Source organism: Cotesia glomerata, linkage group LG3 (assembly GCF_020080835.1).
Source record: "Cotesia glomerata isolate CgM1 linkage group LG3, MPM_Cglom_v2.3, whole genome shotgun sequence".
NCBI lineage: Eukaryota > Metazoa > Arthropoda > Insecta > Hymenoptera > Braconidae > Cotesia > Cotesia glomerata.
In genome coordinates this window covers 24,576,271-24,594,779 of record NC_058160.1, presented here as the reverse complement: position 1 = coordinate 24,594,779, position 18,509 = coordinate 24,576,271, and the positions used below count along the sequence as shown (strand labels likewise).

Genomic DNA, 18,509 nt, shown 5'->3' with positions numbered 1-18,509 from the left:
TATATATATATATATATATATATATATATATATATATATATGTACAAGTGTATTTCACGGAAAGGGAGATCGTTAGGAATACTCTTAGCAAAATGTGCACTTTCATTCATCATAACAACAGCAAGTGGCTCGTTGTTGCGTTGTTACTTGCGTATCTATACAGTCGACAAGAGAATTTAAGTGTACAAGAATGGAATGTTTGTGTAGAGGAGTATGGGATATAATGTACATTCGTATTTATGTATAAAATAGCGCGAGAGCTTTGCTTGAATAGTTTAAGGAACGAATGAATGAGCAGAGTGGGAGAAAATGCATAAGCATCTAGATTTTAGATTGCCAGTACAGTTTTGCATTTTCACCGAAACTTGTAACAACTGCCGTACTACGTTGAATAATTACTTGTAGTTGTAGTTGTACTCGCAGTAGGAGTTATAGTACGAGAATTGTCCATAAGTGTGTGTAAGAGCTCCCGTAGTCCCGCAAAATGGATAACAAGGAAAGGTACATTGAGCGGCGCAAGAGCCTCCTCATCCAGACAGGGAACACACCCTCCCATCGTGAACTAAAGAGGCCACGGCTTTACGCCGCGATTGTAAATGAACAAAAGTTTCGACATGAAAACCCTCGTTCGAGTTTTCGTGTTAAGTTACAAGAGTGTTATGTTGGTTTTATTTGTTATTTTATGAATTACTCTACTTGCACTTATTGCATTGAATGTAAAGTTCTTTTTTCCTTTTTCAATAAGAATCTATTTCGACTGGAGATATTTGAAAGTTTTTCATCTTTTTTTACCATCGACTTTATCAATTTTAATTTCCGAGTGTTGAAAATCGCGTTTACTAAGTTAAAAAAGTAGTTTTTTTTAAAAAAAAAACATTTAAAAATATAAAAAAACATCCAATATATTTAATTTTAGAATATTTTAATATTTTATAAACTGTCATTGAACTTAATTATTTTGTTTTTCAATTAACAAATCACAGAAAAATGTTGAGATCCAAACCAATAAAGTTTGTAATTAAAAAATTGAGTTACAATAAATTTTTTTATTTATTTTATCAATTATATTCATTAAAAGTAATGAATTACTTGAAATAAAAAAAATTTTCTGTGTCTATTAAATATCGAACCGACGCGAGAATCGAACCCTAACCTCCCGCGTAGAAGATTCATAGCTACTATTTATTGGCAACACTTCAATTATTCGATTCTCTGAATTATTAAAAGTTAATATTCTAAATTAAATATAAATTTTTTAATAAAAAATACGTATTCAATCCATTTATCTCGTGATTTAATAAGTGAACCTTTTAAAAATGTATTATCTAATAAATTTGAGGTACTAATATATAAAATATAGATTTTTATAACATAAAATTTTAATAAAAGGGTTAGTTAGTAAAAATAAGGTATGATTTAATTTAAAAATATTATGAAAAATAAAAGAGCATGTACATTGAATAAAACGGGATCCGAGATATAAATGTAATTTATGATTCATAAATGAGGTTATAGGTAGAGTTTTAGTTATGTATATATTCATCGATAATTGGTTTATTGTGCTGGGGAAGCTTTTGAAGTAAACGAGAAATTGTAAGCTAGGTAAATTTGCTATATCGAAACTCCATCACACCCGGGCCGCGGTCAGTAGGAATTATTATTCCAGAGCAAATAGTCGGTGAAAGTTAGCAATTGTTCGTTTGCAGCGGCAGTTAGTCAGCTATTCAGAACGTTTGCTGCGAGATAAAACGTGAAAAATAACGATAGGCTGTGTACTACAATTTACATCATTTATTGTTCGCTCTGTGAATTGTAATAAATCTACAGTCGTGTTCCTGTCTGATAAAATTTGTCTACTATTTACTCTTAAAATTGATACAGCACAATATCTCGGGCTCATTTACTTTCTCAGATTTTACCGGAAATTATAAGTATAATCACAAAAACAACAATTTAATATGAAATATTGTTATTGCCAATTGGCTAAAATAATTTCAGCTTTTTAATTTTGGCAATAGAGCTCAATTTATACTAACGATAATTGATACAATACAAATAAATGAATTTTGTACAAAAATAACAGCAGGTAGACTAAATTGTATTGAGTAATGAATAGATTGTAAAACAAATAAAGTAAAATCGTATTGTATGTATTATATATAAATAGACGGTACGGACTACTCTGTTTATATTTCTCGGCTTAGTATTTTCTTTCATCGATCTTATACTTTATTTGGTTTCAATCTTAGCTCGCACAGATGAGCAAATTTTAATCTTATCAGCTTCCACAAGCAACGCCGAAAGGCAACTGAGATCAGAGTTATTGTGTTTATATTTTATTCTCTGAAATTAATTGAACGAAAAAAAAAAATATTACCAATATAGTATTATTATTTTCAAAAAAAAAGATAAATTGATTTTACAGTAATTTTTATTGTACTTGTATGAAATTTCAGTAAACTGTAAACAAAATGTTGACAAATTCTAAAAATTTTATTCATCGATTGGATTTATGAAAAATTTTATGCAAACAAAAATCCGTGTCAACCATTTTTCACCTCAATTCGTCATAATCTAGCCACGAAACTTGCGCTGTTATTTTTCTATCTACTCAACGAATATCGTTGACTCACAAATATATTTTCTGGTATATCGAATTTTTCGATAAAATTGACATCGCACTATCATTCGATCACTATCATTTCCACCGAGTTTACTTCTTGATATGTGGACTTTATTTTGAATTTTACCTATGTATTTTTCTATTCACCATTATAGACGTATTGTGTATGCGAAAAACTACGAGAGCATGCGCGATGATTCGTGAACACAGCAAAAGAGAATGATTAAATATTTTGCTGCGTAACATATCACATATCTCTCATGCACACATCTCTCATAAAAATAAATGAAAGAAAAAAATTATAGGGATGAAATATTATTTTAGTAGTATAATAATTAAAAAAAAAAAAAAAAAAAAAATAACGAGTTAATGGCTGAAAAAACTTTAGGAAGATTAATCCACTCATTCTGTTCACTAAAATGATTCAAGTAAATTGCTTTGGCTCGACGCTCCGTGCATAACTCGATAAGCCACCAACTAATCGGTCCTAGCTGTGAATATACCATTCATAGATATATATGAATAAACAAATGTACGTGGATGCTTATATATATTTACTGGTATTCAATTTACCAGCTACGCAAGGTTTTTGTTAATCCCCATTCGAAAATTCGTATCCATTAATATGACGCATAATTCAACTCACGGCTTTTGCTCTAAACCTGACATGGATTAACTCCATTCAATAAAAGTTTAAATTACTCCAGTCTATTTAAAATCTAACAGTGACATAAAAGACATAAGACAGTAATTAAATCTCAGGAAAAATTAAATTTTGTATGAATAAATTAAAAATAAAGCTATAAAGTAATTGCTATTTATTTATAAAAATTAAATGGCATAATAATTGTAGGTTAAATCAAATAAACGAAGCATTGAAATGACAGTACACCGTTAATGAAACGAAAAATCAACAATGACGTTTATCAAGATTTAATTAAACGTGTCCCGTATTTATTTTGATTAAATAATTGCATCCAATAATCGATCAAAATAATTCTATGATATAAAGCTTTGCAATATTCAATCTGCAATCACTCTCATATAAACACAGAGACTAAAGTCTGGTTATTTTCACAATTTTAATCATTATTATGTTTAGAACTCAAAGAAACATTTTGGTATTACTTCTTTCACTTTTCAGCTGCGTTAATTTTTTTTTAGCAATGTCTCATTCTAAAAAATATTGTTTTTTTTTCAATTCGAAAAGTTACAATTGAAATGAAATAATAAATTGTAGCTTGTTTATATAAATATTTTCTATAATATTACTAACTTTGAACACTTTTACTCTCCATACATGTTCGTTCGTATTGCCGATATTCATTTTATGAGTGATGTAATTAAAGTTAAAATTTAGAGCGGCGGCGACGGTTATAACCATTTTAGTAATCTTGTAATCGAGGAGGATGGATTTTATATCGTCGAACGGTTATTTCTCAACACCTTTTGGTTGTATTGGCACGTAACCGTCTTCTTTATACATACATGAATTCATAAATATATACATATACATTCCTTATACCTTATACTTGAAACTCTAGTAAACGATTTCCCCTGCCGATGATGACGTTTAAATCGAGTTATGTAAAATGGATTTTCCAGGGAATAACTATTGGTCGCTATAACGACCAAGTGATAGTAAATGAAGCGTCGTTCCGTCCTGGTCCTCCATATTTCGGATATCTATATGTAACGATACTTTATTTTAAAAAAATCCAGAACCCGGTCTGACCCTTTGACCGCAGGAAAATCTATCAATATTTTTATTCAACTTTGCAATTTAATCCCAGCGGAAGTTATTAAATTTGTGAAGATTGAAAAGCGAACAAAAAATTATTATATTGTACCATCGATTACTAATTAACATTCAATAATCATTATTATTATTTGTAGAATATAAAATATTAATGCAATATATCAGAGTTGGAGGATGTTTTCATGGATGTGCTGGCAGCAATGGCGCAATTACACAGGGGACCTGCGTAATTTGTCGAATTGATGTAAAAATTCATTGCAATCCGTAGTGTCCCAAGGGGGAAGGTTGAATAACACGAGATCGTGCCAGAACTCGATGTTGCAATACTGCATAAATCACCACTGTACAATGAATTAACACGATCTAAACTTCAAGCTATAATGCAAGTAGTCTAGCCGTTGTTTTAATTCTCATTAAATAATTATCGCCAACGATTGAGTGAGTTGCGATGAAATTTATCGAATTTTGATTGGCCATCGACACCAGCTTTATTTTTTATTTAAACTATTACATAACTTTGATGAATTGTATGCATTAGTACGAATGTTAAATATGTAATTAGTTGGGTTCTACTGAATCAATTGATGTTAATCCTTGAATATATGATGTAATATATAATATATGTTGTATATATGTGTACGTCTGGTTGGAAAGCTAGATCTATACTAATGCGGCTTCAAGTAAAGCGGAACAGACGCTTTGCGGCTAATACCCTCAGGGGCTTTTTGCTTTGAGTATCCTCCGTTTGCTCTTCAGAACTTATATACTTGTATTTATGTATATAGAAATTTCGCGAGCAATATATTTAATCAAATACTTACATATTAAGTGCACGTAATTTAACAACTTTATTTGTTTAGGTTAATTTGATTACAGGGGTTGTTTCATATAGAAAACTAGGCTACAAGTTCATTGATTCCGCGCTTATTACGAGTTTTAGAGTAATGCTAAGTATTTGTAGTTAAACGGAGAATTTTAATAATTTAATGTACTAGATCATTAAATAAGAATATTTTTGCACTGGCAAGTATTAAGAAGTTATTAGTAATTTAGAAGTATATGCTCAGATAATAAAAAGAAGTGAGTAAATTTTAAAAATTCATTTATAAAACTCATTTTTTACGTATTTTTACGTGTGTAAAAAATGAAAATTTTTTTATAGATTCATTTGATGTAAATAAAACGCAATAACATGGAATAATAAAAATCGATGAGAGTTTTATTATACGGAAAAACATAAGCATAAAAAAGTGTTTGGAATAGTTACATTATATCCATAAATTTATTACACGCTTCATAAAGTAAAGCATTAAAGGGTGCGCTTTATTATCGCTAAGTCACAGTTATTCGTTTCGCACAATTCAAATCACTTAAGCTAATTTGATTTGCTGCTTGTAAATAATAAATTTTTTTTTTTTTACTGAAAAAATTCAATAAATAAAATCGTTATTTCTTCAAGTCTCATAATTTAGATTCTCATCATAATTTTTAAAGTTTTGATTCATCAATTTTATGATGACTTAAAAATATCGTTTAATTTATATAATTTATTAATTAATATAAAGTTTATTAATAGTTTGTTTCCATCGTTAAAAAAAATATGTTATTTAATTAAAACTATGAAATAATCAAGATAAAAGAGAAAATAAAATCAATAGAGATGAAAAAAGTATAATTAATATTGAAATACATATTTATCGTTATTTATAGCGTCGAAAGTTGTAAACTGTTGTATAAACAACAAAGAACTTGTAACAATGCAGACTAAGTAGAAAGATGTTGGAAGAGCCTGTGTGGTTAACCACGTCATCTAAAATCCAAAGGATCTCCGGTGAAGTAAAGCAAAAGTAACTGGACGTGAATTTCTCTGGTAACTTTTTTTTTATTCAAGTTACGAAAAGTTTAAGATTCCTTAGACAGTTTTTCACAGATAAAAAAACGCTATATGAATAAAAATTTATAATCAAAGTTTTTTTTATCACCGACAATAAAAAGTAAAAGTAAAAGTAAAGGCAGAGGTGTTTAATTTTTAATTTAAAAGATTTTCTTAGCTCACTGCTATCATTTTATGTAATTATCTCATTTAAATTCTCCATTGTGCTTTTGGATAATAATTTTTAGAGCCTTATAAATCAAAGAGTCTTAATTACTGAGTTTTAATTCGCACTTGTTTTAAATTGTACCGCGATGTCTTTGAGAGATAACGCAGTGTTATTTGTGTGTTTTTCTCGTGAGCGTTGTGTCAAGTAGTCCAAGCGGTTATTGCAGTTTTAAAAAATATGCAACTCAACTACAATGCTTGTAAACAAAATGAAGAATATGCTTTTTTATTTAATTAAAATTTCATTTATACGTGGTTTTAATGTTACATTTTTGTTCATTTCGTTTTATTTTTTTTCCTGTACATATTGTATGCTATCAACTAAAATTTTTATTTTTATACAATTTAAATTCTCTGCTCTAATTACCGGTGGCTAAATTTGCATTTTGATGTTTACGAAATTTTATTTGAATTAATTAACAATATTTAAATTCAGATATCAATATGAATTAGAAATTTTAGTTTGCAAAAATGTATAATTATATAATTAAATATTTAAAAAAAAAACTACAATTGAATTAACCTCTATTTCGAAAGAAAAACTGAAGCTTTCGGTTTCCATAATAGAATCATTGAAAAATTGAAGTGATTATGGAAGATAAAATTATCTGACATTAATTTCATGAAATTTAATTTCGTTAACTTCACTTATGAAGAAACTATTGACTAAAAATACCTTCAGAACTTGCTAATTGTGAATCTAGATAATTTTAATCAAATTTTATTCGACCAGTTATATTTAAATAACTTTGTGAAATAAAAACGGCTGTGATATACCTTAATATAGAAGATGTTTTCGTGAATTTTATTAACCACATATGTTATTAAATAATTAAAAATAATTACCACACTTAATTAAAATTTTATTACCTTAAATTCTGAAGCAATGTCAAGTATGTTTGAGTGTAAGTAAAAAATATCAAGAGTATCATTTTACTTATGAGAAATAAAATGTCAAATACTAAATATAAAATCTTATTTTTAAAATTGAGATAAATGAAAATCCAGAAGCTCAAATCATAAAACGACCTAAGATAGTCTGGGAAAAAAATAAAAATTCGTGTTCACCATTAGTTTTTCGACAAGGAGCTTGGTGAATCTCATTTCAAGTTGATAAGTTCATAGTCTGGTTTTCCTAATGAGCATGACATCTTCGTCTTTATCCTGAAACTTTCTCCCTTTATCTATTTTAGTCCTTTATTTTCTGTTTCAGTATACCACGACTACTGACTACTCCACTTTTATCTCTTGATATTTCCCCTCGGCTACCTTATCTTTAAAATTATATATATATATTTTTTTTTATATATATTCTAAGCTTTTGCAAATTATTTTTCTCATTCACTTTTACAGTACGCGTTGACGTTATGAGTAACACACGTTTCTGAATATTATCATACCACCGTCAAAGATAAAACACTAAAGTATATAGATGTATAAAAGCAGGAAATATACGTCTGTGTTCATATATATGGTAGCGTAATGTCGTGTAGGGATAAAAATATACAAAATATAACGAATAGAGTGTTTGAAAAGTAAAAGAGAGTAAGCAGACTGGTATAATTAAACGTCATGCTACACTGTATTATTTCTTTTGCCAACATGATCTTCGTCAAACTCAACCGAGTATCAAATATGTGCAAAAAATTTTTTCATAATATCTCGAGTAATACTTACAACTAAAAATAGGAAAAAATTTATAACTTCAGTAGTTCGTAAAAAATTATTGCTTGTAATAAAAAATTTAAAGATTTCAAGAGCGGGAAAATTGAATTTTATTTTGTAATTATAATCTGTAATTGAAAAAAATATTTTCAATTTTAACATTTTTCCGTGAAATATAAATAATGAGCTTTTGTATTTATTTAATCTAAAATAAAAAAATTATTTTATAGAAAAATTTTCAACTTGAGATATGTCTTTTTTAATTACATAAAAATATTTTATATATCAAGTAATTCTAGCTTACATATTTAAATCAAACGTATATTTATACATATATTAGTGAAATATAACAATAAGACGAAATATAAAAATGGGTATTATGGTTTTTTTTAAAGCTGAGATAAATTTTTTTTCACTCGAATAATCTGGGATTGAGTCGATGATATTGTGATCCGAGCAGATATATAAGATTCAGAAAGTAAAGAATGAAAAATAAATTTGAATGCATATCATCTGATAAGTTTCGTTAGTCGAACAAAAGTTATTCACTTAGTAGAAAGAGATCGGAGAAAAAAAGGAAAAGAATTTTTAAAAAGCCGTCTTGAGATAGCTGCAGAAAAGCTGCTTTTTTAACTTTACCCTCTATTACTCAGTCCCCCGGGGATATATCGTATGAAAATATGCATCGTATATACTTATTATTTTTTTCTGTTTCATTATTATTATTGTTATCATTATTATTTCCACGATTATCTTTTCTTCGTTTAAATTCAATGCGACCAATTAGTCGCCATTTTGTAACAATGCTTTTTCATTTGAATATTATCTGAGCGAGCAATAAAATGAATTCTTGGATGACGTTAAAAAATTAAAAATTATTATTATTATTATTAAAAAATAATAATAAAGAATAACAAGTGTCATTGAACAGAAACATGAGGAGGGAACTTTGACGTGTTATCTTTAAAAAAAAATTGACAAGAGTTCGACAGAGCAGACGGTACTCGATTATCGGAAATTCAATTCAGTTCGCGTGTGCGCTAGACGCAAAAAGTGTGTGTTTAAATTTAAAAACGTGGATAAAGTTTGGGGATGCAGATACATTTTATAAAGTTTACGTTGCATTGATTCCCGTCACTTTCCGGTCTCGTGGCTTAAATGACTGAAGTACCGAGTCTGGCTATTAGACTCGATACTTTTTACGGGTGGTGCATTATTTTAGTCTCAAGTCATTGAACAAAGGCTCTGCCTTTTTTTTGTCATTCTGTCATTTTCGGATCATTATTTGTTTTCATCAATATTTCCAAAAAAAAAAAATTCCTCGTCTCAATGAACACTTTACTAATAACTAAAATTAAATTTATGCATCAGCGGCGACGATTCAATTTTTGTGTGCATTTTCATGCTTGTTATTTCGACTTTTCAAATATTTGCAAATGAATAAAATTCGAGATATTTGTCGGTATGAAAAAATGTTATCAATAATCGAGTGTAGAATTTTTAAGCTTTTATTTTATTTATAGAGAGCTCCGACGCTACTCTACTTGACTCCACTCGAAATAGTGTAGGGAAATAACAGAGTAGTAGGCAAATATAATGATAAATCGATCTACCACTGACATGCTTCAATTGGCCATCATGTTTGCAATCCCAATGAACGTTTGTACAATCACTTTTAAAGAGTAATATATACGTGTTTGCTATTCATAAAAATTTTTTGTAGAAAGTCAACTTGATGCATTGATTGCGTTTAAAATATCACTTGATGCATACCAAACATTTTCATGCTTTTCAATCCCTTTTTTCCTGCAAAAATTTTTTTTTACCAATTATTCCAACAAAATGAAAATAAAAGGAACTAGGCAACATAGAAAGAGACAGAGAATATTCAAAATTGAAAAGAAAAATTCTTTTTACTTTTTTATAATCATCGGTTAATTATTATCAAGCGGCTCTTTTTTCAACGTCAGCTACTGATCAACTCTATTGTGTCAGTTTTTCCTCAATTAACAAAAAAAAAAAAAAAAAAAATGATTTTCAGCTCAACTGAAGCGCAATCCGTTGATTAAAAGTTTATAACAGCTAATTACCAGACTCGAACCGATAATTATCAATAATAATCGACATGTTTTTAAATTTAAATAACAAAGCAAACTTTTATTATTATTTTTGAATTTTTTTCCGTCAATTAAAAAAGTTCTGCCAGCATATCAGGTTATCAAACCGCGAAGAAAAAGTTGATTGAATAAAGTTCCACTTTACGATTTTAATATAATGTTTAGCTAACTGTTGTGAAAATAAAATTTGTTTTAGTTGTTTGTTTGGACTTGATCTTACCATCCGCATTTTAATGAAAGCTCGGTAATATTATATTTTCTACATACATCAACTATTTTATTGCAATGCACAAGTTTGAGAATACCCTACAATTCATTAAAAAAATTTTATGGTATCTCAGTCAAAACTATAAACGTATATTAAATATTTAAAAATGACTACTCATATTCCACACTGATAGAAGAATTTAGTATGGAGTACTAAACTGATTTAGTAACAAAATTTTTATTCATTTATTTGGAAGAAACAAATATATGGAACCCATCAATAATATTTGTTACAGTTTAATAAATGATTTCTTTATAGGAACAAAGCCTTATTACATGGAAGCAAATATTTAGTTCCACCAAATAATATTTAGTTACAGGTACTAAATATTTCTTTGGGAAGTATTGTCGGTAGATGGCTATACTTCAATTCCAATGTTAATGTGATACACAACCTATTCACTAACTCAGATTATTTTATTCAGCTCGATTTTGGGAGATTTATTAAACCTTTAAAACACACATATTTTCAATAAATGTCTTCTATTTCTGTCTTTTCTCAGTGGAGTTTAGTTTACATTTTTCAATTTGTCTATTATTGATATGTTAAAAACTTGTTTAATTTTAAATTTTATAAATGCCTCAAACAAAAAAATATATTTTAATGAGATTCTTTTCATTATAATACCTTATATTTTTACTTAAAATTATTTATTCTAATTATTTTATTTATTTTAAGTTAAAAAGTTAGATTACACGCCAAAATTAGCTAAAAAATTAATTTCTTTGATACCAATAAACGATTTATTAAATACCAATAAATCATTTGTTAAATACTACTAAATATTTATTTGGTGGAACTAAATGGGCTTTAATAAACGATTTAGTACCTATTACTAAATATTTGGTAATGAAAGGTTTGTTATTAAATCATTTAGTATCTGTTACTAAATCTTATTAAATAGAACTAAATTCTTCTATCAGTGCAAAAGGGCAAAATTCATATTTGTAGTTAATATCACTAATTGCACTAGATGATATAACATTTTCAAAAGGTTATTATCCACCTTACTATATTATATAGAATGCTATGCTTTCTTCCCGTGAAGATTATCTCAATGGCATCTTCTTCAGGATTACCCGTTGCAATGACGATGAAGATTAATTATAAGACATGTTTTCATGAATATCTCGTTATCTATATTAGTATAAGTATACCCTAATATAGATAAATATATACATAATACTTGTCTTTCATACACGACGCTTTTGGTCTTTTATATGTAGATGCTTTCAAGCCTTCTCTGAGTATATAATAACGAGTATTAAATTAATTTTAGAGGTACATACTATAAGTAAACTTTGATATCATCACAGTATATCTGACAATATAATTACTATATTAGATTAGATTACTGATTTGATTACTCGGCCGCATAACCTGCGTTTTAATTTGGCAGAACAAAGAGAAAAATAGTTAACGATGATTGTTATCAGTTTTAGTATGATATCCATAATGGCCGGTATTCTCTTGATGCAAATATTCTCGGTTGTGAATGACGCCCCAGGCGGCTGTTAAAACAATCGACGGGAGTAAATGTATTCGAGAAGTTGTCGTTTTGAGGATTAGAATATAAGAATGTAAAGAGGCTGCCATTATACTTTATGATTCTGCTGATTGTTCTCTATTATAAAGAACTTTAAGAAAGCATTATTAATCATGGTTTTTACAGTGGGGGTGTGATTAACGCTGCTGCAGTACTAATCGCCTTTTTTAATTTAATCTTTGTAATAAGATTGTTGTTTTTATTAAATTAAGCCTTAATCTCGGCAAGAATTATAACTTTCTAGACATTCCGTTCAAGGTGTTTTTATGTCCAGGATTTTCTTTGCGAAACAATATAAACACGTTTACTGAAAGTTTATTAGGGTCGAACTGGATTTAGCTCGGTGAATTATTTATTTGTGGCAACGAACGGCTCATTTCTATACCTACGTATAAGTATCTATAGATGACAAATTACTTTTCAAAGTAATCAGAAAACTTTTTTAAAAAAATTGATCTTTCATGTCAAGAATGTTTGTATGATTATAAAAATATGTCAATATAAAATTTTGAAAAATCTAATAATTAAAAATTCTTTTGAAAAATTAATAAAATTTATAAAAAAAATCAATTTTTACATTTTTATACTTCTAAATTTAGAAGTTTTTCTTTGTAAATATAACATTATTTACAAATTAATATTTTACATCCCTATTTATGTAATTTTCACATAACAGATATTTTGTTTCCGAGCAATAATTTTTGAGGTAATATTTCCGTATTGTAATTAAAATGATCATGTTTTTGCGATATAATATAAATTGGCAAAATATCAAACACAAAAAAGTATAAATATTCAATCATACGAATTGAAATAAATTTGTAATTACAAATCGTGGAAATTATTTTATAATACGAAGTGAAAATTTATTCATATATTTTATTGAAATTAATTTAATTATCATGTTTGAATTATTATTTGGATGTTCGCTGTTCAATATTCAGTTGTTCATGATTTTAAATGTAAAACTTTGAAGCTTTCAATTTTTAATCAACGGATTTATTTATTCATTTAGAAAATGTATTCTTTGATCAAGAAATATATTTTTAAAATAGTTTTAACCCTTTAATGTTCTGGAAGCGCAATGAATCTCAGTGTGAGCTGTTAGGGGAGAGAGCCAATCATAGTCCGTTATGCGGTTGTGTGAAAGACGATTTAGTTGTAGTAGTGTGTCTATGCGTCCCTTTCTACTAATTTTCTGGCCCCCTTTCTAGGAAAAAGACTATGGCTCTCTCACTTAAAGAAAAAGATATATGACTCAAATTAAGAGTGGGGATTCAAGGCCGAACATTAAATAAATAGGCTTATTGGTGATTAATTTTTTTTACTCAGTATACTGAGTAAACATAAAGTCGATGTATGAAGATTTTTTTTAAGAAAAAAAATGTTTGATACACGGAAAGAACAATAACCCACTGTACATCCTCGTATAGTATACTCCATGGTATTTGTAGTGAAAAAAAATTGCAGACTATAGTCAATATTCTTCAAAGTATACTAAATTATTTTTGGACTGTGCTCAGTGAAGTCTCCGATTTAATCGATTAATTCTTCTGGTTATATCGCGTAAAACTTCACGGGATATAATCTGAAAAATTATTTCGTGTAAATTAAATTATACTCGGTTGAAATTTGGATTATGCCCACGGTGACTCCGCCATTTTTTTTTCTAGGGCCTGCGCGTAAAGTGCTGTTCATAATTTGTGAGTTATAGTCAATCAGCATATTGGACATTAATTAAAATATAATCAGTGAATTATATGAGTGTGTGACTATTTATATATTTTGATATGAAATAATTATTTAAAAGAATATTTGACTAACCTAATATTTAGAATACATAATAGATATGATAATGCTAAGTGCGCAGGCGCTAGAAAAAAAATTGGCGGAGTCACCGCGGGCATAATCCAAATTTCAACAGAGTATAATTTAATTTACATGAAATAATTTTTCAAATTATATCCCGTGAAGTTTCACGCGATATAATAACCAGAAAAATTAATCAATTAAATCGGAGACTTCACTGAGTACAGTCCAAAAATAATTTAGTATACTTTGAAGGATATTGACTATAGTCTGAAATTTTTTTTCACTACAAATACCACGGAGTATACTATACGAGGATGTAGAGTGGGTTATTGTTCTTTCCGTGTAATTCATAACATTTACTACCTTTTAAAAAATCAATAGAATAAGAAAAATCGGAGGTCAAAAAGAAACTAATAAATTTTTAATAACTTCAAAAAATACATTAATCGAAAATTGAGCTTACGTGTTTTTCTTCGGTTAATTAAATTAATTCTTTGGTAAATTAAAAACTATTAAAAAAAAAGTCAGCCAATTTAGAATGTATATACTCTCTAAGGGAGTTAGATACACAAGTCAATATCTTGACGAAGGACAGAATATAGAGAGCGAGTTAAGTTCTCGAGAGACTCGTAACTCATTGGGATGCTATTGGTGGTTTTCGTTCGTAAATTGTCGAGAAAAGAACGCCCGGTTGATGCCGAGAGGAACGAGAGCTCAAATGAAAGAGTATGGGGTGCTAACAAAAAAAGTAGCAAATAAAATGGAGAAAGAAAAAAATAAAAAAAGGAAGAGAAATAACAGAAGAAAAAATAACAGAGGGTTGCGCGCGTGCAAACAACTCCAGCTCGTTTTTCAAGTTCTACGGTCAAATTAGCCTCGTAAACTATTTCGCTGACAATTACAAACCTACAAAACTAATTATTAACAATTGATAGATAGCTATTTTGTTTTTTAATTAAACTAGACAAATATTTTATGGCACCCGGTTAATATAAGTTGTGAATTGAAGAGGAGGGAAAGAGAATAGAAGGATTAAGACAAATATTCCGAGATTTGAATCTATGCAACGCAAATAAAATCCTGGATCATCTGTATGTTTGTCTTATAAAAGTTTATCTTATTATTAAACTCAAACAATGTTACTTAGACTGTACATGTATAGAAGATGTATAATAATACTATACTGAGAAGGAAAATTCGTAACGACGTAGTGGTTTGCTGCGAATAATGTCAAGGGATGTATACAACAAGCCAAGACAGAGAGTCTAATATGAACTTGTTCATTATAATAACCCATACAAACTGCACAAGAGTCTCTCCGCTTCTTATGTGTATGCATGTGTCTAAAAGATGCTGAGCAGAGAGTACTGAATATGTGTGTATGTACATATGGATATATGCATATGTATGTATATGGGATACGCGTTGAGGAGTGTTATGCCGAATTACTGACGAGAGTGCGGTAAGTAAACTAAGGGAAAACGGGACACCATGAAGAGACGTAGAAAGACGTTAAGGCATACTGCTATACTACTATTCCTGGAGCTATCTAGTATACACCCAACCAGCCAACTGTCTTGTGTTTCTCCTGAAATAGAAGAGGAGAAGGAATGCACCACCAGCTTTCAGACAACTCTAATAAACTGTATACTACTGTGACTCTGCTCTACGAGGGTATACACGTGCTCTTTTGCGGAATCTGAGACTTCTTGAAAGCAAGTTTGTACGTGGGCTTCTTATTCATTATATGTTATATCTACATAAATATAAATATTTACTACTCTTACTCGGATTTTACACATGTGTCTTATTAAAACGGTATTGTTGTTTCTAACTTGGTGATATTTGGAAACTTATTCCGTAGGGAAGATATTGTTATTGAATGGATTTGGAAGAGTGAAAAAGATGAGGTCGAATATCCGAGAAAGTTTTCTGATATCGTTATATATATGGTCTGATCTAATCATATATGGCTTTATTATATATATAAATAAAAAATACTTATCATTTTTTAATGTTTTATTTTTTCTTAGTAATATGTACCTCAATCATATTAACTAACATGTTTTATTGAATATAAAAGTTGGTTTAGTAGTTGATTGAACTAAAAACCAATGACAGATGAATTTCTTAGAAGAAAAAAAATATATATCGACAAATCAGACCATAAATAGTCATATCAATAATTTTTTTAACGAGCACTGTCAACGAAAACAATTAATTTTACATTTTCATTAGCTAACTTATTATTTAAATTAAGAGGATGAATTTCTACTTTTATTTCTTGCATATGTTTTAAAATTAATAAATATTCATTACAAAAATTGCATACGATCATACATTAAATTTTACCACTGTACTGAACTCTACTGCACAGACTAAATTATTGAATATTTAACGTCCTTTAATTTCTGTTAAAATAATTGCACTTTGCTCCCGACTATTTAATTTTATCAAAGGAATCGACAAAGCATGATGCTTTAATTAACATTCATTTGACAAATTCTTAATTTTCAACTAAATAAATCATTATTAAAAAAATAATCGACATAATTAGAAAACTAAGTAGACAAAATTTAATTAGACAAAAAAACTCTAATAGCATCTGAACAATATGTCTGACGACTCGTCGACTTTAACTACTGATTTCTATTTCACATCAAGCTTAAAAATTAAAAAAAAACATATTTGATTAAAATCCTTACGCATATTTATTTATTTATTCGACAATTTAGCTTCCGAATATAAGAGTAAAAGTAAAATGTAAATAATTCTGTTAGAAGGTCCGTTCGGATTACTTAAAAGTTTCCATGATTTTTTATCACAAACTTAGGGACTTTGGGACGGGTTAGCTCAATTCATGCGGAACAACGGATAATTGAATGTCCCACGAAGCTGCCGGGTTTTGAAATATTTGAGTGCCAGTCTTCTATTCCTCTACTATCCTATCCTGGCTACTATATAATACTCTCTGCACTTTACGGTTGAGCCGGAGCCGGGCAGCCGTACAGCGGTAGCAACTCTATACTACTCCGAGACCAAATTATCATGCACCGTCATTCGTTCTGGCGTATAACCTGGATATTTTTTCAGCATTACTTTTTTTTCTCATCTCCAATCTAGTTATTATTTTATTTCTTTTTTCATTCACTTCATCTTTGTCAAACTTTTATTTTATTTCATCCCACCTTTTCTCTAGCCTTTGCTTTTATTTCTCACCCTTATTCACTCACTCACTGTAAACTTTTTATTTTCATTTCTGTCTCTAGGATTTGCATAAGCCCAAGGCGATAGAACTAGCGCCAGAGCTAGACCAACCCTAGAAAAAATCGACATAGATTACTTACAAATAGTTGATTGAATAAAAAAATATAATAAAACCTCCTGAGCTCTATCTTTTCAATATTACTCTGACGCGAATGAGAACATGACAGTTAATAATTGAAATAAGTCACGTGAATACTCTCTCTGTATAAAACTGAAAACTCGGGATCTGGAAAGCGCTTTTTTATTAAAGATTCATTCCAACATTGTAGTAACGAATGATTGACGTAATTCCTTCTGATTTATTTGATATTTATCCCTTCAATTATACGATCTTCAGGTATTAAACTAAATAAAACAATTAATTCCTTTATTAATTGAAGTGGGATAAATTGAGATAAAGATCCTGAGATTGATTTGATGGGAATATATACGTATGAATAAATAAACAAATCAAGTGTCTGTTTAATAAAATAAAATATTTCAACAAAACAGAATTAGCAAAGTTTACAGTAGCGAATGTTAAACTTAGTTCTCTTTTGATTTTATAACCGCAAAAGCCACTCTTGGACAGGCGAATGAGCACTAGTGTAAAGCTCATTTATGTTTTGCTGCAGTGAGTTCTGCAGAATCAGTAATACTGCATTCGGTGCCCGTACTACTCGTACTGTATTCATGAAAAGTCAATCTCAATACAAATTACATAATTGAGAATTTAAATTTGATTTTACTTTGTGAAATTTTATTCATTTTTGTCTGGTTAATTTATGTTATTTACTTCCGAAATATTTTGTTTGGTAGCAAAGTCATATTTATTTTTGTGAAGTTAACTGTATGTACACGGAAAAAAACGAGATTTAACTGGTTTCCATGTTGGACGGAACCTAGTTCCATCTATAGTGAAAAAAATTTACAAATGGTTACTACTTCAATGTAGACTGTAGTAGGTACAGTTTCTGTTTATTTCAGTTCAATCCGAGATGGGGCTCAGAGCCATCTAAGATTTATTTGTCTCAGATGGTTGTCAGTACCGCGCGCATGCTCGTCAGTCCCATCTTACATAGAAGTGGCGTCCATTTGAAATTTAACTAGAATCTTTCTGCAGATAGTACCTATTTTTATATTATCATTTTCAAGTGCATTTTGCAATCAAATATATATGAATAATAAGTATATTATAATGAATAATACAGATTATAATTTTATTCCAAATCAAAAAACTAATCCTTAATGAGTTAAAGAAAAATAATTTAAAGAAATTTTACTTTAAAATTAGCTGGCTCAATTAGTACTATTTTTTAAAACAAGATCAAGATTGGTATTCATCAACATCTTATTTTAAAAAATAGTACCA

The 18,509-nt window shown here is 28.9% G+C and overlaps 1 protein-coding gene across 3 annotated transcripts in view; it reads right to left on the bottom strand.

The window, feature by feature from the left end:
* The window catches only part of LOC123260647 (fasciclin-3), a 208,618-nt gene that overhangs the window by 15,180 nt on the left and 174,929 nt on the right, over positions 1-18,509 (bottom strand). The window lies entirely within an intron of this gene.